This window comes from Helianthus annuus, chromosome 2, assembly GCF_002127325.2.
Source record: "Helianthus annuus cultivar XRQ/B chromosome 2, HanXRQr2.0-SUNRISE, whole genome shotgun sequence".
Taxonomy (NCBI): Eukaryota; Viridiplantae; Streptophyta; class Magnoliopsida; order Asterales; family Asteraceae; genus Helianthus; species Helianthus annuus.
Window position 1 is genome coordinate 156,205,405 of NC_035434.2, and position 22,486 is coordinate 156,227,890.

Genomic DNA, 22,486 nt, shown 5'->3' on the forward strand with positions numbered 1-22,486 from the left:
CTTGTTAATGATATAATGATATAATTGTTATAAAGTTTAGGAAAATTGGTATTTAATAAACCAACCTTTGCCCAGTTGGTAAATAATAATCCAACCTACAGAATTGGTATATAATAATCCTACCTATCAATATGTTGGTACTCAATGAACCTCCGTTAGTTTTTTTTAACTGAAGTTAGTTTTTAAGTTTTATTTATTACACAAACAGTCCCTGTAGTTGTAATTTACTAGTTTTAACTATGAGTTAAGAGCCAAAATGGTCCCTGAGGTTAATAGCCACAGCACCGCCACCGCCACCGCCACCGCCACCACCACCGCCACCACCACCACCGCCACAGCACCGCTGTGATAATCGGCAAAATTCCGGTAATTCCGTACAACCTGAACAACTATTTAAATTTTTATTTTCGCGTATACGACTTGATTTTAATTAATTAAAGTCTTGAGAGTCTAGGAATTACAAAAATCATAGTAAATTATGATAATAAATCCGTTGCGATTGGAAACAATATCCTAGACTAACAATAGGAACGCGATTAAACAATACTTGTCAGTACTAGTCGCGGTACAGTCTGACACGATAAAAACAAGACATACGGATATGTCTACACAAATATTCTATAAAAAGCTTTGTCCAAAAATAATATGTGCCTTATTATTTACAAAATTGCAATTAAAAACCAAATTGTCCAAGTCCGCAGAAAAATACAGCAATCATGCGGAAGTGTACAGCATTCCGCAGAACAAAACAGTAACTGTCCGAAAACCCAAAAATAAATATTATTTGACATAAATAATATAATGGGTATTAAAAACGACACAAAATCCGCAATCGAATCTTATTGCGTTAAGCTGTACGGCTAGTTCAGTAAACTGCCAGTCAGTAAAACCGGTACCGGAACCGTGCCAAAAATAATAAAATTTTTAGTCTAAAAAGTTGGATTAATTATTTGGATAATAAAACATGTGCAAAAATAACTTTTGTTATGTATTTATCTAAACAAAACACGGTGTCAGTATTTAAGCCGGTACAGGACCCGAACCGATTTTTTTACCCGAATTACAAACTAAAAATTTTGGTGAACTAATTTTACCTAGTGTCACACTACATTCAAATATTAGAGCTTAAAACCTTGTAGATATTTTTATAAAAAATGTCAAAGTTCTAAAAATGCTTAAAGATTATAAATTAAACAAGATTTTAATAAAAAAAATAAAGCAAAAATTCTTCCCTTTTGGCTGATTTTCGTTGATGTGGGACCCCCACCTAAGCCCACTCATCTCAAAAGTGGTGTGTTGGAACAAGGAGGTTATTATTAGTGTATCCAAGAAAATCTTTTCTTACACTCTACCTTTACATTCATTTTTCCCAAACCCATCAAACATTACAACTTCCTATACTCTCTCTCTCTCTAAAATCGTTTGAACCAAGCACACCACCATCTTCACATTTTCAAAATTCAAACACTAGAGATTATTGCAAGTATGGAGGTCCATGGATGAATCAAACTACTAGGGTGTTTAGAAAAGCTAGTTGGAGCTCTTTTGGTGGAACTTAAAGCCTAAAACCATCAAGATTTCTTATCATCATCTTTGTTTCCTTGCAAAATTTGTAAGAACATCGTACTAGCTTCACTTTTATTTTTGATTTCTTTTACAACTTCATCATAAACCCACTTGAAAAATAACAAGAAACAACTAAAAATCATTATTTTTAAACATGATTTTTCTATGATTAAGAGATGAACTTGGAGAAATCTAGGCTAATAAACTTGAATCTTGGTTATTCTTACTCAAAAATATGATCTACATACATGCATGTAGGATCAACCAAGATTCATCAACAAAGTGATGAACATGAGTTTTTGATGAACATGCATGCTAGTAAAATGTGAAAAACCATTTAAAAACAAGAAAATAAATTTTTGAAAAATTTATTGAATAAAGTTTCCATTTCTGGAAAGAATCAAAAGCAAGAAATATGTTAGTAGTAAACATTTTGAATACGTGTTTATGCTTCAAATGACTTTGTAAGACATCTAAAACAAGAGTTTTTCATAAAATCTCTTTCTACAATTTTTTGGCAAAAATAAGGAATAAAGTTTCCTTTTTGGGAAAGATAAGAACAATATCATGTTCATGCTACTTTTGTTGACAAATTTTGATAGATATTGATACTTGATGATGTTTTGTATTGAAATAATTTGAAAACAAGTTTTGTATAAACTTGGGGAAAATCCATATTTCAAACAAAACTATGGCAAAATTTTTATAAATTTTGTGATGTGTTAAAAGTTGTTAAACAAAGAAGTTTGTTACTAAAACAATTATTTGGAGTCTTTAAACATGGTTAAACAAATTTTGGACAAAGTCATAAATCCATGTTTTATAAAAAGATTTCTAAATAAAAATGACAAGTTTATATTTTTGGATAAAATGTGTACTTACAAAAGCATTCATCAAGTATCATAAGTTTATATATTTTGATGTGTACATCATATGTTAGTTCTAGTAGGAACAAATGCAAAATTGTTACACATCCATAAAAATTACAAAATATATATATAAACTTGAAAACGAAATAAAATGTCCATCCTTGGACACGAAAACACAAATGGACAAATTCGGACACTATTGGACTATATGGACTTTTGGACAAACAAAAATGGCACAAACAAAGCAAATGGTAAAACGTGACGGACAACACAAACGGGATAAATGATACGAATAAATAAAACCGACAAGTAGTAAATGACTAGAATAAAATACGAACCGTCACACAAGTTTATGCACTAAAATGTTCAACTATGGCATAAGTAACAATTTTTATAAAAATTAGATTTTTATAAAAATACAAGTATTACTATTATTATTATTATTTTTTTTTTATTTTATTTACTAGCCCAAGAATTATGTACTTTAAAAAGTGGTCCATAAATTAAAATTGGGCTAATGCCCATTTCTCATAAACAAAATTTGGGCTAGGCCCACTTTTACAAAACACTGGACTAAAATGTATTTTTAGTCAAAATTGGGCTAAAGCCCACTTTACAAAATACTTGGGCTAAAAACCCAATATTTACAAATTATTATGGACTAGATATATTTTAGAAAACAATTTGAGCTAGGCCCATTCTTACACAAGTTATTTGGGCTAAGTCCACAACTATAAACTATATTGGGCTAGGGCTACCTTTATAAAATGTTTTGGGCTAAGGCCCACTCCTATAAATTAATTTGGGCTTGACCCATATTTTTAAACAAAGTTATTTGGGCTAGGCCCATAAGCACCAAATACCCAAAATGGACTTAAATTCTAAAACATAAATTAAGCCCATTCAAACACAAATAAAATAAAATAAATGTGTATATACAAGGAAGTTATATATATATATGAAAACACAAAAACAAAATACAAGATAGAATATTTGTACCATACACAAAAACAAACCTAAGTGTCTAACTAAATTAGAACACTTGTAGGTCGAGAAACGAACCGCGAACAAGGAATCGAATAGAGATTTGCATGGAACGCAAATCTGTGAGTTCATGCTTCCCCTTTTACTTTGAATGTTTATAGTTTTAAACTTCGGGGATGTATACATGTTACAAATAGTATGATAATACGATGAAACTATTTTGATCACATGCGGATAGGTGTTTAAAATAAAGGGGCCATTAATGAATAAACAAGTACCGAGGAACAAACGGATAGATCTATTTGGGTTTTGGCAAGCCCCACTCTTAACGACAACGATAACCACGATCGTCAAGAGTGCCTTTGTGTCCAAACTAGTGTCGTTGACACACACGATAAATTGTCAAGGTTTGGTTGCCTCCTATTCGGCATACATATTAGTGTCCTTGCAACACACTAATGATCATACAATTTTTTTTTTATCATACTATACAAAAACGAATTTTATTACTTCAAATGTTTTGGAGACTCATTTGATGCAAAAAAAACAAAATAACATGAATTCACTCAACTTTTGTTGACGTTTTCAAAATTAACATGTATTACAGGAGATTAGTGGACGGCTTTGGAAAAATATGTTCAAGTGGTTATCAAGAACGCAAGCTTTTGTGATGTCATCTGTTTTCGGTTGTTATGTTTTGAACTTTGAATAATGTGGTTAAAGTTGTTGTTGTTTCAAGTTTCAAACAAGAAATATGTAATGTAAATTATGATTTCGAATCAAATGTATGGATGAACATCTTTTATGTTTCAAATGTGTTGTTTACTCGATTGATTGTAACGATTGCCGCTCTCGTCACACCTCGCCATACGCTTCCGCACAAACCGAAAATCGGGGTGTGACAGACCTGGTATCAGAGCATCAATTGTAGTGAACTAAGATTCTTTTTGAGTCTAGTCTACAATTTCAAAACGAAGTTCTTTACAACAAGCGTTCTATATTATATTTTTACAAAGCGTCCACTAATACAAAACGATAATGCAAGGATACTATGTGATAGTATTAAATGATAGTTCGAAACGATGATACCAAAAGACTAGTTTATTTGGTACAAGTCTATGGGGTTTAGACACGATAACAATAAGTCGAACTGGAAACGATATACGATATAAACAATGATGAAAACAAAAGTACAATTGTCCAAAAATCGATTATTTATAAGTTGTTCACATGTGTATGTTGTACGGATTATTTTGCCACGACCATGATATCTTAGTATTCAAATTCTATTATTATTCTGGACTCTCATAACAAGCGTATTGACCTCGCATCTGTTGATGAGCTCATGGTAGGGCGTAGTCCCTAAGTGAAACCCTGAGCTCGACATTCCATAAAAGATGGTTGTTTTCCCTCAGATACGGAAAATGCCTGACCTCGAAGATGACAATTAGGTGGAGGTGGTAGCCTTGGATGAATACTCTATTAGTAGGAACGAGGTCCCTATGGTTCATATAAATCATGATTGGTGACATTCTTGTCAAGACAAGGAAGATGAAACACTCATCTTGAAGGTAACCATTCAGCCATTATTGTTATGAATCATCTTACTTCTATTTCTTAACTTCGTGCCATTCCGCGAGCAATGGCTACAAGTATTAACGCGTGGACCATCATGAAGGTCCATTCTATGTTAAAGGTAATTAGACAATCATGTCCCCCTCTCCGACTGATCGTCTGTTTTGAACGAGGGAACGCTAGGGTGACCATACAAGGCAATTTATTATTACGGGGGCCCACGTAATAATAACTTGCAGTGGATGGGAATCCTGGTGGGCCCTGCGGGTCAGACTAATGATCACTACCTATTCAAAATTCTTGAGTTGCTACTTAAGAATTCAATTTTTCCATTTCTTAGAACGCTAACTAAGGTGATTACTATGATTCCCCACAACACATTAAAAACTACACGTATTGATTTCGTGCCTAGCATCCGATCTATATCACAAGTCAGTTGAGACAAGTCATCTAAGCAAACAGATTAGGAAAACCATCCAGGAAGGATTTCCCTCAAACATTCTAAAACTCCAACATTTGGGTTAATCTCACGGTGCCTATAACACCTTATCATATTTATTGGAGTTATTGCGATAAAATCTATTATTTGACATTCGTTTTGTCTCAAAGGGTAATATGGCACGAGCCATGGCACAAGTCTCTAACCATATTCCATTCGACATCTATAGAAATCATAACAACTTTGTTGGAATTCGTTGAGCTCAAACAATACCAATGTATTCGTCACATGAGTTAATGCGACGAAGGACTTTCCTTACTTTGGACGACCAAGGTCCATAGAGTATGGAATACATACTGTAAGGATAGAGGTAACTGCTTGGTTTTCCCCTCCTAAACAGATGGTTGTTCTGCTAAGGCATATGGACAACACATACATCCTCTCACCCACGACTCTCCACCTTACTATTCCGATGCACATTCTCAACCTCCACTACCGGACAGGAGCCCATCTAATCCTTATCTTCCATGCCATTTTCCACTTATTATTATAAACTATGAGTTTTATCTTCCAAGATTCATCTTAGTTTTCCCTTTCGATGAGTCCATGATCTTAAGACTCAGATTTCTGCTACTCGACCTCCCCCGGAATGGCCCATTACTATCATTTTTCCCCTATCAGTACCTCCACACTCTACATTCCACAAAGCGCCTCTATCATTTGAGGAACACATTCATACCCTTGAGAACCACTCGACTGCCACCATTAGGCACATTTTTGGTCTTGAGGAGGAGGTTACGTGCCTTCACGGTCTAATTTCTAAGTCTTCACTTACATATCCCACACCACGATAGTTATGTTCAATTACTAACTTTTGGGAAGTATACCTGATTTTGTGAAAGACTAAAGACTTTTGAAGATTTGGAGACTTAATATCAATCAGGAACAATGTGAAGAAAAGACTTCACCTTATTTTATATATTACTATATGTCTTGTATCGACCGAAGTGATGTAACTCCGAGATTATTTTTGTTTTCTTCACAAAAATAATTGTAAAAAGGTGACATGGCATATATAAGTTGGTATTTTCTTATTGACACACTGTTGTAATTTATTTTACATCCTGCAAGGATGTGATGAATATGGTGCGAAAGATTTGCATAAGTATCATTATGATCTATCTTGACCTTATGATCATAGTACGTGACGATATGTTTTTATTTTCATTCATGTCTAATCTCTTCGATATATATTTTATATATATATATATAAAGATCATGGCACCAGAACGAAGTAACACTTTTTAAGCCCAAACGGAACCCTTACCTATGACACGAGCTGAGCTTGATGCTCTACTGAACCAGTGAGTTGCGGAAGCAATCGTACAACATGAAGCAAACCATACTGCAAACAATGGCGGAACTAGAGGAACCATGTTGAGAATTGCTCAGGCTATAACTCTTGCCTTAAGTCTTACGAGGATGTAGTAAGGATGGGAAAACTGAATAAAGGTGCGGTGAAAAAGGAGACGCATGTGGAGTCTAATTCGAGTAACAATAAGAGAAAATATTCATATTTCAAGAAAGGTTCTATGTCGAACAACAAACATAAGAAAACCCCTACAGGTAAGAAAAACCAAGGTATTCGTTGTCACAACGAAAACGAGTGGTAAGAAATATAATGGAAATGCACCTAAGTGTAAACAGTGTGGTTATCACCACTATGGTGGAAGCCAAGCCACCAAGTGTGATAAATGCGGGAAAATGGGTCACCGCACAGAAAAATGTTGAGGTAACAACAAGGTAGTTAAGAAAGAAGGAGGCAACAGAAACGATAATGAACGAGGACAAAACCAAGGCTGTTTCAATTGCGGTGATATGGGACACTTCAAGAAAGACTGTCCAAAAGAAATCAAAGGCCGCGGACGAGCCTTTGTGGTTGGAGCCAAAGAAGCGCGACAGGATCCCAACGTAATCACCGGTACGTTTCCTGTCAACGATCATTTCGCTTCTATTTTATTTGATACCGGTGCAGATTTTAGTTTTATATCTTTAGAATTTAAAGATATGCTTGGACTAAATTCAACTAAACTAGATGTTCCATTCACTATCGAATTAGCGAATGGAAAGGTGATTGAATCCAATAACATTATTAAAGGATGCTCCTTAGAGTTAGGAGGACGAAAATTCAAAATTGACCTAATGCCCATTCAACTAGGTAGTTTTGATATTGTAGTTGGAATGGATTGGTTATCTACCAACCAAGCTGAAGTCGTATGTTACGACAAGATCATTCGAATTCCCCTTTCTAATAACGAAACACTTCTTGTTCACGGTGAGAAAAAATGAAATGCCGTTACGAATCATTTCCTGTATGAAAACCCGAAAGTGCCTACGAAAAGGATGTATAGCATTTTTAGCGCACATTGTTGACAAGAAGGCCAAGGAGCTAAAAATTGAGGCAATCCCTGTTGTGAAGGAATTCCCTGAAGTCTTACCAGAAGACTTGTCGGGAATACCTCCACAACGACAAGTAGAATTTCGAATAGACTTAGTTCCAGGTGCCGCACCTGTGGCAAAGTCTCCATACCGATTAGCTCCTTTGGAAATGCAAGAATTATCCACACAACTTCAAGAGTTGTTCGATAAGGGTTTCATCAGACCAAGCCACTCACCTTGGGGAGCTCCAGTGCTGTTCGTGAAGAAGAAGGATGGAAGTTTTAGGATGTGCATAGACTATCGGGAGTTGAATAAACTCACAATCAAGAATCGGTATCCATTACCGAGGATTGACGATCTATTTGATCAACTTCAAGGATCGAGCTATTATTCGAAGATCGATTTGAGATTAGGATACCATCAACTCAGAGTTCAAGAAGAAAGTGTTCCAAAAATGGCATTCTGAACTCGCTACGGACATTACGAGTTCCTTGTTATGCCTTTTGGCTTAACAAATGCACCAGGGGTGTTCATGGACTTAATGAACCGCGTGTGCAAGCCTTACCTTGACAAATTCGTGATAGTGTTTATCGATGATATATTGATATATTCACGAAACAAGAGTGAACACGAGTACCATCTTAGAATTATTCTTGAGTTGTTGAAAAAGGAAAAATTGTATGCGAAATTTTCCAAATGCGAATTTTGGCTTCGCGAAGTTCAATTTCTCGGACACGTAGTTAATGAGAAAGGCATACATGTTGATCCATCAAAAATTGAGGCCATAAAGAATTGGAGTACAAAGACACCGACTGAAATACGTCAATTACTAGGATTGGCCGGTTATTATCGAAGGTTCATTGAGAACTTTTCAAAGATTGCACAATCCCTCACTTCTCTCACTCAAAAGGGTAAGAAATTTGAATGGGGAGAGAAACAAGAAGCAGCTTTTCAACTGCTTAAAGACAAACTCTGTAATGCTCCAATTCTGTCACTCCCAGATGGTACAAATGATTTCGTAGTCTATTGTGACGCCTCACGGCAAGGGTTAGGATGCATGTTGATGCAAAGGGAGAAAGTTATTGCATATGCATCATGCTAATTAAAGATTCACGAAAGGAACTATACCATACATGACCTAGAGTTAGGTGCAGTGGTATTTGCACTAAAAATTTGGCGTCATTACCTTTATGGTACCAAATGCATGATATTCACGGATCACAAGAGTCTTCAACATATATTTAACCAGAAAGAGTTAAATATGCGCCAAAGATGATGGGTAGAATTGTTGAATGACTATAATTGTGAGATCAAATATCATCCGGGCAAAGCGAATATTGTCGCGGATGCATTAAGTCGAAAAGAACGAGTTAAATGCGTGTGCGATCTTTAAGGCTCACAATTCATAACGATCTTACCTCTCGAATTCGTGATGCTCAGCAAGAAGCATCGAAAGAAGAAAACTTCAAAGCAGAAATGCTTAGAGGTATGGAAAAACAATTAGAATCGAAAGAGAACAGAACCTTATATTTCATGAATAGAATTTTGATTTCTCATTTTGGTGGTCTTCGAGGCCTAATTCTTGATGAGGCTCATAAATCCAAGTATTCGATACACCCTGGAACAGATAAGATGTATCACGATCTCAAGGAATTTTATTGGTGGCCTAATATCAAAGGTGATATTGCGACATATGTTGGAAAATGTCTAACATGTGCTAAAGTTAAGGCCGAGTACCAAAAACCTTCTGGATTGCTACAACAACCCAAAATCCCTAATTGGAAATGGCAACATATTTCTATGGATTTCGTGACTAAATTACCCAGGACTTCTCGTGGTCACGACATGATTTGGGTAATCGTCGACCGATTAACCAAGTCAGCTCACTTCTTGCCTATCCGTGAGAAAGATAGTACTGAGTAGTTAGCTAAAATCTATCTCAGAGAAATTGTAGCAAGACATGGTGTACCTTTGTCGATAATCTGTGACCGAGATGGTCGTTTTATATCAAGGATTTGGCAGTCTTTTCAAAAGGCCTTTGGATCCTAATTAAATTTGAGCACGGCCTTTCATCCCCAAACAGACGGCCAAAGTGAACGCACAATTCAAACTCTAGAAGACATGTTGCGTGCTTGTGTGATGGACTTAGGTGGAAATTGGGATACTCACTTGCCTCTAGTGGAGTTCTCATACAATAACAGTTATCACACGAGTATTAAAGCCGCACCATTCGAAGCATTATATGGCCGTAAGTGTCGATCTCCGCTATGCTGGGCAGAATTAGGCGACAAACAAATGTTAGGTCCTGAGTTAGTTCAAGAAACTACCGATAAAATATTCAAGATTCGAGACCATATCAAGGCGGCTCGAGACAGACAGAAAAGCTACGCGGATAGACGTCGCAAACCGTTGTCTTTTGAAGTTGGAGACAAGGTGTTGTTAAAAGTCTCGCCATAGAAAGGCGTAGCTAGTTTCGGTAAGCAAGGGAAGCTTAGCCCGAGATACATAGGACCTTATGAGATCTTGGAAAAGATTGAAAATGTCGCCTACAAGTTAAAGCTTCCTGAATCACTCGGTAACGTTCATGACACTTTTCATGTGTCGAATTTAAAAAAAAAGTGTCTTTCGGATGAATCACTTATTATTCCCCTGTACGAAATCCATGTAGACGACAAACTCCATTTCATCGAAGAACCTGTTGAGGTTCTGGTTTCAAAGATTTACAAAACGAGGAGAAGTCGTATCAAACTATTCAAAGTCCGATGGAACTCGAAACGAGGACTCGAGTTCACATGGGAACGAGAAGACAAATTCAAAAAGAAGTACCCTCATTTGTTTAAGAAAGTCCCAACGAAGAGTGACGCAACCTAAAATTTCGGGACGAAATTTTCTTTAACAGGGGGAGAATGTGATAATCGGCAAAATTCCGGTAATTCCGTACAACCTGAACAACTATTTAAATTTTTATTTTCGCGTATACGACTTGATTTTAATTAATTAAAGTCTTGAGAGTCTAGGAATTACAAAAATCATAGTAAATTATGATAATAAATCCGTTGCGATTGGAAACAATATCCTAGACTAACAATAGGAACGCGATTAAACAATACTTGTCAGTACTAGTCGCGGTACAGTCTGACACGATAAAAACAAGACATACGGATATGTCTACACAAATATTCTATAAAAAGCTTTGTCCAAAAATAATATGTGCCTTATTATTTACAAAATTGCAATTAAAAACCAAATTGTCCAAGTCCGCAGAAAAATACAGCAATCATGCGGAAGTGTACAGCATTCCGCAGAACAAAACAGTAACTGTCCGAAAACCCAAAAATAAATATTATTTGACATAAATAATATAATGGGTATTAAAAACGACACAAAATCCGCAATCGAATCTTATTGCGTTAAGCTGTACGGCTAGTTCAGTAAACTGCCAGTCAGTAAAGCCGGTACCGGAACCGTGCCAAAAATAATAAAATTTTTAGTCTAAAAAGTTGGATTAATTATTTGGATAATAAAACATGTGCAAAAATAACTTTTGTTATGTATTTATCTAAACAAAACACGGTGTCAGTATTTAAGCCGGTACAGGACCCGAACCGATTTTTTCACCCGAATTACAAACTAAAAATTTTGGTGAACTAATTTTACCTAGTGTCACACTACATTCAAATATTAGAGCTTAAAACCTTGTAGATATTTTTATAAAAAATGTCAAAGTTCTAAAAATGCTTAAAGATTATAAATTAAACAAGATTTTAATAAAAAAAATAAAGCAAAAATTCTTCCCTTTTGGCTGATTTTCGTTGATGTGGGACCCCCACCTAAGCCCACTCATCTCAAAAGTGGTGTGTTGGAACAAGGAGGTTATTATTAGTGTATCCAAGAAAATCTTTTCTTACACTCTACCTTTACATTCATTTTTCCCAAACCCATCAAACATTACAACTTCCTATACTCTCTCTCTCTCTAAAATCGTTTGAACCAAGCACACCACCATCTTCACATTTTCAAAATTCAAACACTAGAGATTATTGCAAGTATGGAGGTCCATGGATGAATCAAACTACTAGGGTGTTTAGAAAAGCTAGTTGGAGCTCTTTTGGTGGAACTTAAAGCCTAAAACCATCAAGATTTCTTATCATCATCTTTGTTTCCTTGCAAAATTTGTAAGAACATCGTACTAGCTTCACTTTTATTTTTGATTTCTTTTACAACTTCATCATAAACCCACTTGAAAAATAACAAGAAACAACTAAAAATCATTATTTTTAAACATGATTTTTCTATGATTAAGAGATGAACTTGGAGAAATCTAGGCTAATAAACTTGAATCTTGGTTATTCTTACTCAAAAATATGATCTACATACATGCATGTAGGATCAACCAAGATTCATCAACAAAGTGATGAACATGAGTTTTTGATGAACATGCATGCTAGTAAAATGTGAAAAACCATTTAAAAACAAGAAAATAAATTTTTGAAAAATTTATTGAATAAAGTTTCCATTTCTGGAAAGAATCAAAAGCAAGAAATATGTTAGTAGTAAACATTTTGAATACGTGTTTATGCTTCAAATGACTTTGTAAGACATCTAAAACAAGAGTTTTTCATAAAATCTCTTTCTACAATTTTTTGGCAAAAATAAGGAATAAAGTTTCCTTTTTGGGAAAGATAAGAACAATATCATGTTCATGCTACTTTTGTTGACAAATTTTGATAGATATTGATACTTGATGATGTTTTGTATTGAAATAATTTGAAAACAAGTTTTGTATAAACTTGGGGAAAATCCATATTTCAAACAAAACTATGGCAAAATTTTTATAAATTTTGTGATGTGTTAAAAGTTGTTAAACAAAGAAGTTTGTTACTAAAACAATTATTTGGAGTCTTTAAACATGGTTAAACAAATTTTAGACAAAGTCATAAATCCATGTTTTATAAAAAGATTTCTAAATAAAAATGACAAGTTTATATTTTTGGATAAAATGTGTACTTACAAAAGCATTCATCAAGTATCATAAGTTTATATATTTTGATGTGTACATCATATGTTAGTTCTAGTAGGAACAAATGCAAAATTGTTACACATCCATAAAAATTACAAAATATATATATAAACTTGAAAACGAAATAAAATGTCCATCCTTGGACACGAAAACACAAATGGACAAATTCGGACACTATTGGACTATATGGACTTTTGGACAAACAAAAATGGCACAAACAAAGCAAATGGTAAAACGTGACGGACAACACAAACGGGATAAATGATACGAATAAATAAAACCGACAAGTAGTAAATGACTAGAATAAAATACGAACCGTCACACAAGTTTATGCACTAAAATGTTCAACTATGGCATAAGTAACAATTTTTATAAAAATTAGATTTTTATAAAAATACAAGTATTACTATTATTATTATTATTTTTTTTTATTTTATTTACTAGCCCAAGAATTATGTACTTTAAAAAGTGGTCCATAAATTAAAATTGGGCTAATGCCCATTTCTCATAAACAAAATTTGGGCTAGGCCCACTTTTACAAAACACTGGACTAAAATGTATTTTTAGTCAAAATTGGGCTAAAGCCCACTTTACAAAATACTTGGGCTAAAAACCCAATATTTACAAATTATTATGGACTAGATATATTTTAGAAAACAATTTGAGCTAGGCCCATTCTTACACAAGTTATTTGGGCTAAGTCCACAACTATAAACTATATTGGGCTAGGGCTACCTTTATAAAATGTTTTGGGCTAAGGCCCACTCCTATAAATTAATTTGGGCTTGACCCATATTTTTAAACAAAGTTATTTGGGCTAGGCCCATAAGCACCAAATACCCAAAATGGACTTAAATTCTAAAACATAAATTAAGCCCATTCAAACACAAATAAAATAAAATAAATGTGTATATACAAGGAAGTTATATATATATATATGAAAACACAAAAACAAAATACAAGATAGAATATTTGTACCATACACAAAAACAAACCTAAGTGTCTAACTAAATTAGAACACTTGTAGGTCGAGAAACGAACCGCGAACAAGGAATCGAATAGAGATTTGCATGGAACGCAAATCTGTGAGTTCATGCTTCCCCTTTTACTTTGAATGTTTATAGTTTTAAACTTCGGGGATGTATACATGTTACAAATAGTATGATAATACGATGAAACTATTTTGATCACATGCGGATAGGTGTTTAAAATAAAGGGGCCATTAATGAATAAACAAGTACCGAGGAACAAACGGATAGATCTATTTGGGTTTTGGCAAGCCCCACTCTTAACGACAACGATAACCACGATCGTCAAGAGTGCCTTTGTGTCCAAACTAGTGTCGTTGACACACACGATAAATTGTCAAGGTTTGGTTGCCTCCTATTCGGCATACATATTAGTGTCCTTGCAACACACTAATGATCATACAATTTTTTTTTATCATACTATACAAAAACGAATTTTATTACTTCAAATGTTTTGGAGACTCATTTGATGCAAAAAAAACAAAATAACATGAATTCACTCAACTTTTGTTGACGTTTTCAAAATTAACATGTATTACAGGAGATTAGTGGACGGCTTTGGAAAAATATGTTCAAGTGGTTATCAAGAACGCAAGCTTTTGTGATGTCATCTGTTTTCGGTTGTTATGTTTTGAACTTTGAATAATGTGGTTAAAGTTGTTGTTGTTTCAAGTTTCAAACAAGAAATATGTAATGTAAATTATGATTTCGAATCAAATGTATGGATGAACATCTTTTATGTTTCAAATGTGTTGTTTACTCGATTGATTGTAACGATTGCCGCTCTCGTCACACCTCGCCATACGCTTCCGCACAAACCGAAAATCGGGGTGTGACAACCGCCACCACCACCATCACCACCACCACCACCGCCACCACCACCACCACCGCACCGTCACCACCACCACCACCACCATCGCCACCACCACCACCACCACCACCATCGCCACAGTACCGCCACCACCACCGCACCGCCACCACCACCATCTCTGTCTTTGATCATCGACGCCTAAGGGGTTTGAATTCAGATGCAGCAACAGACGATGACTGACCAAAAACATCACAGATCCAACAGCTCTAGCGACGGTGGTGGTGGCGGTGCGGTGGTGGCGGTGGTGATGTGGCGATGGTTACGATGGTGGAGGTGCTGTGGCGATGGTGGTGGTGGTGGTGGTGGTGCGGTGGTGGCGGTGGTGGTGGCGGCGGTGGTGGTGGCGGCGGTGGTGGTGGCGGTGGCGGTGGTGTGGCTATTAACCTCAGGGACCATTTTGGCTATTAACTCATAGTTAAAACTAGTAAATTACAACTACAGGGACTGTTTGTGTAATAAATAAAACTTAAAAACTAACTTCAGTTAAAAAAAACTAACGGAGGTTTTTGAGTACCAACATATTGATAGGTAGGATTATTATATACCAATTCTGTAGGTTGGATTATTATTTACCAACTGGGCAAAGATTGGTTTATTAAATACCAATTTTCCTAAAGTTTAATTGTGTAATAATTCATTTAAAGTAAAAAAAATTAAAATTCCCGCCCCTTAAATTCCCTCCCTCTTTCCCCGCTTAATAAAAAATCCCGCCCCATAAACTACCTTTGTTTTTTGAATGGCTGCATGTTATAAACTACCTCCCTTCGCTTGGTTCCATTTAAAAATTTCACCAAAACTGATTCCTCACTCAGTGATTTGCTACTAGGATAGCGTGAGGGTATGTGATTCTTTCAAAAAGCTTTTCTCTCTTTTCATAGTTAATAATAAATGCCACTAATATGTGTTAATTTGAATGCTTTTGTATAACTCCCATTTGAATATTTTTTTTTTTTGTTTTCTCTTGTGCATTTGCTTTCTGGATTTGTACAGGATTTTAAGATTAAGATGGTTGAATGCTTTCCAGGCTCATAGTCTCATAGCCACTCAGGTACAGATTATCCAATAAGTTATTTTTCAGGTTCTTGTCTTCGTCCTTGCCTGAAGCAATTTACATCTCATAGTTTATGTGTTCCAACTTTATTAGGCGCGGTTAAAGAATCAATCAATGCTCAAAGCTCAAAACACACACATTGTTCATTCTGAGGAAAACATTAAGGGTGTGACGTTTGTGAAAATTGTTCCTAAATCTTGCCTGGGAATAGGGTATACTTTCACATTTCTTCATTCCCTGCTTTATGTTTTTACTACTTAGTTTTTATGAGCAAACATGTATATGCTTGGACTTCTAATTTGTTTGAATTTTTGGATCAGAAAAGAAGGCAATGAAGGTTGTTCCATTCGCAATGATGATCAAGAGAAAACCACTGTGTTTATATACATATTGTATTTTGTGTTACTTTTATACGAAGCTATGTTCTTGATGGGATGGAGTAGTGTTGTTTTCTTCATCCGGGATATTGAAAGTTACGAAACTATAGTCATTTGTAATTGAATATTTTGTACAATTTTGTAATACTTTATTGCAATACATTTTATAATTTTTTTTATTTATTTGTAGAACCTCTGCTATTATTTGTCATTGTAAACCTTCATGTGATTTGGGTAACCAAAATTAAAATTTTTGAATTGCAAATAAGGGGAATAGCTACCCATAGCAAAGTTAATTGCATTTGTATCTAAATTCGGTAGCAAATTTTGTGTGGTCCAATATGTAGAAAAAAAAAACAGTAATTAAAAATTTGTAGTAAAAAACAGTAGCTAAAATTTTATAGCAAAAAATGTAGCGAAAATTTTGTAGCAAAAACCGCAGCTAATAATTTGTAGCAAAAAATTAGCTAAAAGTACATAGCAAATTTCGTAGCAAATACTTTCGTAGCAAATTCATAGCTAAAATAGCAACGTCTATTTTCATAGCTAAAACTGTAGCAAAATATGATTCCGTAGCTAAACTTCATAGCAAATAAATTAGCGACGAGACTTGTAGCTACGAACCAAATTCGTAGCAAAATGGGTGTTCGCTATGGATTTGCTACGGATTCGGGCCATAGCGGATACCTATTTTTGTAGTAGTGGTAATAAACAAGAATTTTAAAGATATATATAATTTTATTTTAATTGGTATATAAAATTATATTTATTCAACCTGTGCAATACACGGGGTTCTAACCTGGTTTTAAATAAATCGAACTAACCATGTTCAATCACTTCAAGTCAACCCCTATGAAGCAAAAAAAAAAATAATAATAATAATAAAAATAAAAAAAAATTAAGTTTTTAAAAGGTGCTATAGCCGGTAAACAAAAATGGTGGTGATATATATAACTTTTTTAAAAGGTGTAAACCACCAGTAAACAAATAAGTTATTAGATTTAATATTCCTAATAGTTGTTTTGTAGGGTTGTAAATATATGATGTTTGATTGATGCGTGGTTGAAAACCGATGATTATTCGTAATTAAGTTTATGCTTTTACGTGATTTTTGGTTTCGAATGGCCTACTTTTGATTAGAATTGTGTTTTACAGGTCTAACAGAGTTTAAGAACCTATTCGGGAGCTTTACGGAGCATCGGGGAGCAAACGACATCAACCGGGAACGTGAAACAAAGAAATCAGAAAAAAGGTTTTAGAGAGCTTGTCGCCGACGCCATAGTTGGCCGTCAGCGACACCCTCCAGAAAGCCTCGTCGGGAGAAAATGCTCGTAGACAGCTGTTTAGTGCGTCGTGACCAATTTGAATAACCACAGGCCGTTGGCGACGCCCACCATTGATGCAAAGCGCTGAAACGTGAATTTGAATGTTTGGGGACGGGTTATATCACTAGTTTTTGGGCATTTGCAAGGAGTTATGCAATTACTGAAGTTTGAAACCTCTCTTGGAGCCAAGAACACCCCAAACCTCAATTCCAATCCATCTGAATCATCCACCATCATCTGAATTGATCATCCATCATCACAATCCTAAAACCTATCCCTTCACCATCATCCATCCACTTCCATCATCCACCATAAACCCTAACTATCATCATCACCTTCAAGGTTTAAGATGTTCGTGTTTGAGCTTCAATTATCCGGTGATCGAGTTCTATCATCCATGAGCGGCTAATCCTCGCGGGTTTCACCCCGGTGTAGGCTATTCTAGGGTTAAACATTGTTTTGAGATTTGATTTGTGACAAATTGTATTTTGATTTTGAAGCTTTTGATAAGTGTCGTGTATTTGAGTTGAATTTGTGAATTGTCGAATGATGATAAAATTTGACTTTGTGAAATAAATTTGTGCACTTATGCCTTATCAATTGGTAGGATTTACATGTTCCTGGTAACGAAGTGCATTGCTCTCCGTCGTCTATGACGTTGATAGCTCTTGGCACCTAAGCCACGCGGCACTAAATCCGTTAATCATATATGCAATTGAATTAAACCTAAAACATGTAGAAGCCCTAGATCGTCAATTACCGAACCGGGTGTGAACCTTATTCTAAAATTATTGTTTACTCCAACAATCAAGTTTTTGTGAAAGTTTCATTTGATCAAGTTTTCGTAGTTAAGTAATAGTGACAACCCGACATCTCTTTCAAACAAACAAACATTTAAACCATTTGCAAGCTTCGTAATAGTGACAACCGTTAAAATCAATCACGTCCATCGCAAACCACAAACTCTTCATGGTTCGGCCCCTTACTACCACTAACGCATTGTTAAGGGTAATTTGGGCTTATAAATATTATCTTTGATCAGGGTATGACACTCCAATTAAATTTTGACGCCGTTGCCGGGGAGTTTTTCTTATCATTTTATAGATCCAATCCAGAACCAAGATTTCATCATCACTGTATGCCTTGTCTCCATCCTCCGACCAACCACCGCTCTCCCGTTACCAAATCCCACCGTCTCCGTCTCCACATAAGAATTTAGAGAGAAAGAAATTGTGTGTGTGTGTGAAGAGAGATAGATATAGTAATATTGTTGTGGGTTTGTGAAGGATATGCAGAGAGAAAAAGAAGGGTTGAGATATTTGGATTCAGTTGGTGGTGGACTTGTGGTACTAAGATGTTTTTTTTTTAATTTTGTTGAAATTACATAAAGAGTCCCTGTAGAATAATTGTTCTTATATAATAATTGAAAAAAACATGATTTACACAAATGAACCCTCAAGGTTTCTATTATATACAAGAAATTAATTATTGTTTACAAAAAGACGAAAATACCCCTAAAATTAGTTAAAATAAACAAAGGTTAGTATTAGTACCTCTGCTTGCTACAAAATTAAAAGTTAACACCTCATATTGTTACTTTAAACTATTAAGGTTGTTACTTTGTATAAACCACAGAGACTAACGATGAAATTAACTCTAAAAATTATCATAATTTTATATTATGAAAAGTAAAACATCTTTTGAACTAATAAAATTTAAAAATCATCCAAAAGTAAAACACTTTTAACTAATACACATTTTTCTTTTTTTTTTTTATTATTCAAATTTTATATAATATAATTTAATTATAAATAAAATATTACAATTCGTATATTATGAAAGAAATAAATTATATATAGATTAAATAAAATGAAAAGTAGGCGATGAGGTGGGGACAATGTTGTAGTAATCACTAGCTGCAAGTCGGGCGGTGGGTGAGGACTAGCGATTAACTGGGGATTAGTCGGTGATGAATCAACACCTAGTAGGGATTTTTACAACCATGGTGGGGTCTGGATTGATTTAGCATTGAAGGAAAAATGTAAGCTTTTAAATGTAGAAATTTGGAATGATGTTGGATGCTGAGGTGACGGATCTGTATTTTAGACTTGATGTAGTATTAGAGATGCTCTTAGGGTATGTTTGGCAAAAGTAGCTGGTGGCTGGAAGCTGGTAGCTAGTAGCTGTAGCTTTTTAGATGTATTTGATGTTTGGCAGAGTAGCTGTAGCTTTTAATAAAATGTATAAAATGACCAAAATAGACATAACTAAAAATTTAAAAAGTTTGTGCATTAAAAAGTTCATTATCTTTAGAGGTTAAAATAGTCATTTTTCCCTAAAAGCTTGTAGCTCCTTCTAAACGCTACTAGTAGGAGCGTTCAACCAAATCATTCAAACCCCTAACCTAAAAGCTTCAAGCTCCTTCAACCAAACAAGGCTTTTTATTGAGTATAAGTTTTTTCTTAAAACCTTAAAGATAGAATCTCCTAAAATCTCTCCCTAAAATCTCTTAAAAGCTCGATGCCAAACATAAATGTACCTTCTGCTTTTTCTATATTGTATCTTTTTTTTTTTCATTTTCAACTTCATTTTTTTTAAACAACAAAATTGGATCCTTTTATAAATGGGCTGTTTTATGATTTTATATATTCGATGTTTTTTTTCTCATTCTAGGGTTTTACTTGTTAATTAAATGACTGAATTGAAAAAAGTTAAATTCGCAATTTGATACCTTATGTGAAATTTAATTCTTGTTTTTTTTTTTTTTTTTGTTTCATTTGAACTTATTAATACTAGCTTTTCTTTAAAAAATATAATATTTAAATAGAAGTTTTACTAAAATATGAGTCGTATAGAAAAGGATTATTTTTTCGTAAAAGTCGTGAGAACAATTTCATTCAAAATGTAGGGGAGAATCATGGTCTTACACGTGTCTTTTGCAGTTTAAGGAGGAGAGGGTATTTTGATCTTTTCTCACTTGAACTTCTTCCCCCGTTGATTTTCAAATGGCTATAACTTTTTTCATACGTTAATATTGTTTAAAAAAATATATTGTATTAACGAGCATTTCGTTCTCGATAATTTGAGTAGACTATTGTTGTAGTTTTCTTTAATTTTTAAAATTTTTATTTTATAAGCTATAAAGTTACATGATTGTGTAACGTTACTTGATTATGTTCTCATACGTAATATGTATTTTATTCATGAAACAGGTGTAACGTTACGTGATTATGTATTGGTACGTAATTACGTAGCAATAGTTGACTATGTGGTATTACTACATGATTACATGATTTTGAATACCCATGACGTAATTACGTGATTTCATTATAGTTTTTATGTGAAACCGCACCGAGTGATTACGTAATTACGTAACATTAGCCAACCAACCTATAATAACCACACAATGTCATATATTAGAGATTTAATCAAGTAATAAACTATAAAAAATTAAGTTATCTTATTGAATGTGTAATCACGTAATAGATTTATATTGAACTAGTAAGATTACCCGCGCTACGCTGCGGGGTTTTGATTGATATCTATTTTGGTTAAGTATAGAAACTGAAAGAAATATGGTCAAATGAATATCTACACACGTTTTACATCCACCGAAAACCACAAAAATAAATTTAAATTGGATAACGGTACGGACTGATTTTAAAGTACTTATAAATGGAAACGTAAACACTATCTTAAAAATAACTTTAATGAAAATTTACGTCTAAATGTAAACTGACTTGAATTTATTCTGACACATGCATAAAAATAAGCACATAAGAAAAATATTATTTTTAAGTCAAAAAATTGTACGGCGCGTTGCGGCGGTGTCAAAACGTAAGGTAAATCAAATTTATAGCGTCTAACAAACACGTATTATATTTTACCCGAGTCATCTCCGAACAAAATTTACATTAAAACGTAGACCAAATGAAAATGTATATTAAATAAGCACGGAAACATATTATATTTGACCGACTTATTTTCTAGGAAAAAAATAAAATTTACGTCAAAATGTAGAGTAACTGAAAATGCATATAATAATAAGCATAAGAACATATTATATTTAACCCAACTCATTTCTCAGAAAAAATTACTCGAAACGTAAATCAACTTGAATTTACACCGACACATACATAAATATATACACGTAAAACTCAATTACAAAGCCTTTTGAAATTTCTAAATTAAAATTAAAAGGTTATAAGTGTTTATGCTAAAAGTTAAGAGGTAAAAGTATAAAAAATATAAAAACACAATAAAAAAAATCAAAAAGTGAAAGCACTATTCATAAAGTTTGCTAAGTGTATAGTTAACTAGAGTTATGCGCTGCCCGCGTTGCGGGGCGCTAAACCGAAAATTTCTTAGTTTAATAATATATACACATTTATTTCGGTTAGTTATACATGCTACTTATAACACGATATAAAAAAGATAATCCGAGTTAACGAAATAAAGAAAAACACTATCATAGTTATGATAAAAAAAAATAACTAAATTGATGGGAAACGTGTAAATTAGAGTTGGGGGCAAAATAATAATTTGTCAGGACCAATTAGCGAGTGCTAGGCAGCTATTTGGCACGAATAAAAACTAAATTTAGCCGAGTAAAATAAAACACTACGATAGTTTTGCCAAAAAAAAGAAAAAAAATAAAAAACAATGGCAAGATTGCAATTTTTAGCTGGGGTAAAATCGTAATTTTAAACTGGAGATAAAACAATATTTTGAACCGAGGGAAAAACCATTTTTTTTTATTTTGAAATGGGGGCAAAATCGTAATATTTTTACTGAGGAAAAAATCGTAATTTTTATCTGGGGCAAACTAAAATTTTTTTGAACTCGGGGCGAAATTGTAATTTTAAACTGGGAACCAAATTGTAATTTGGCAAGACTGTAGCTGGGGGCAAAAATATAATATTTTTTTCAACCAGGGGAAAAT

At 34.2% G+C, this 22,486-nt stretch overlaps 2 long non-coding RNA genes across 2 annotated transcripts; both read left to right on the top strand.

Moving 5' to 3' along the window:
* The first annotated feature begins 1,376 nt into the window (after positions 1–1,376).
* On the top strand, positions 1,377–4,189 carry LOC110874301. Its single transcript, XR_002555822.2, has 3 exons — positions 1,377–1,612; positions 3,484–3,541; positions 4,027–4,189. It is a non-coding gene; the product is annotated as an uncharacterized LOC110874301 (long non-coding RNA).
* Positions 4,190–11,811: 7,622 nt separating this feature from the next.
* LOC110874302 lies at positions 11,812–14,638 on the top strand. The gene is made up of 3 exons (XR_002555823.2): positions 11,812–12,047; positions 13,920–13,977; positions 14,462–14,638. It is a non-coding gene; the product is annotated as an uncharacterized LOC110874302 (long non-coding RNA).
* Positions 14,639–22,486: the final 7,848 nt, after the last annotated feature.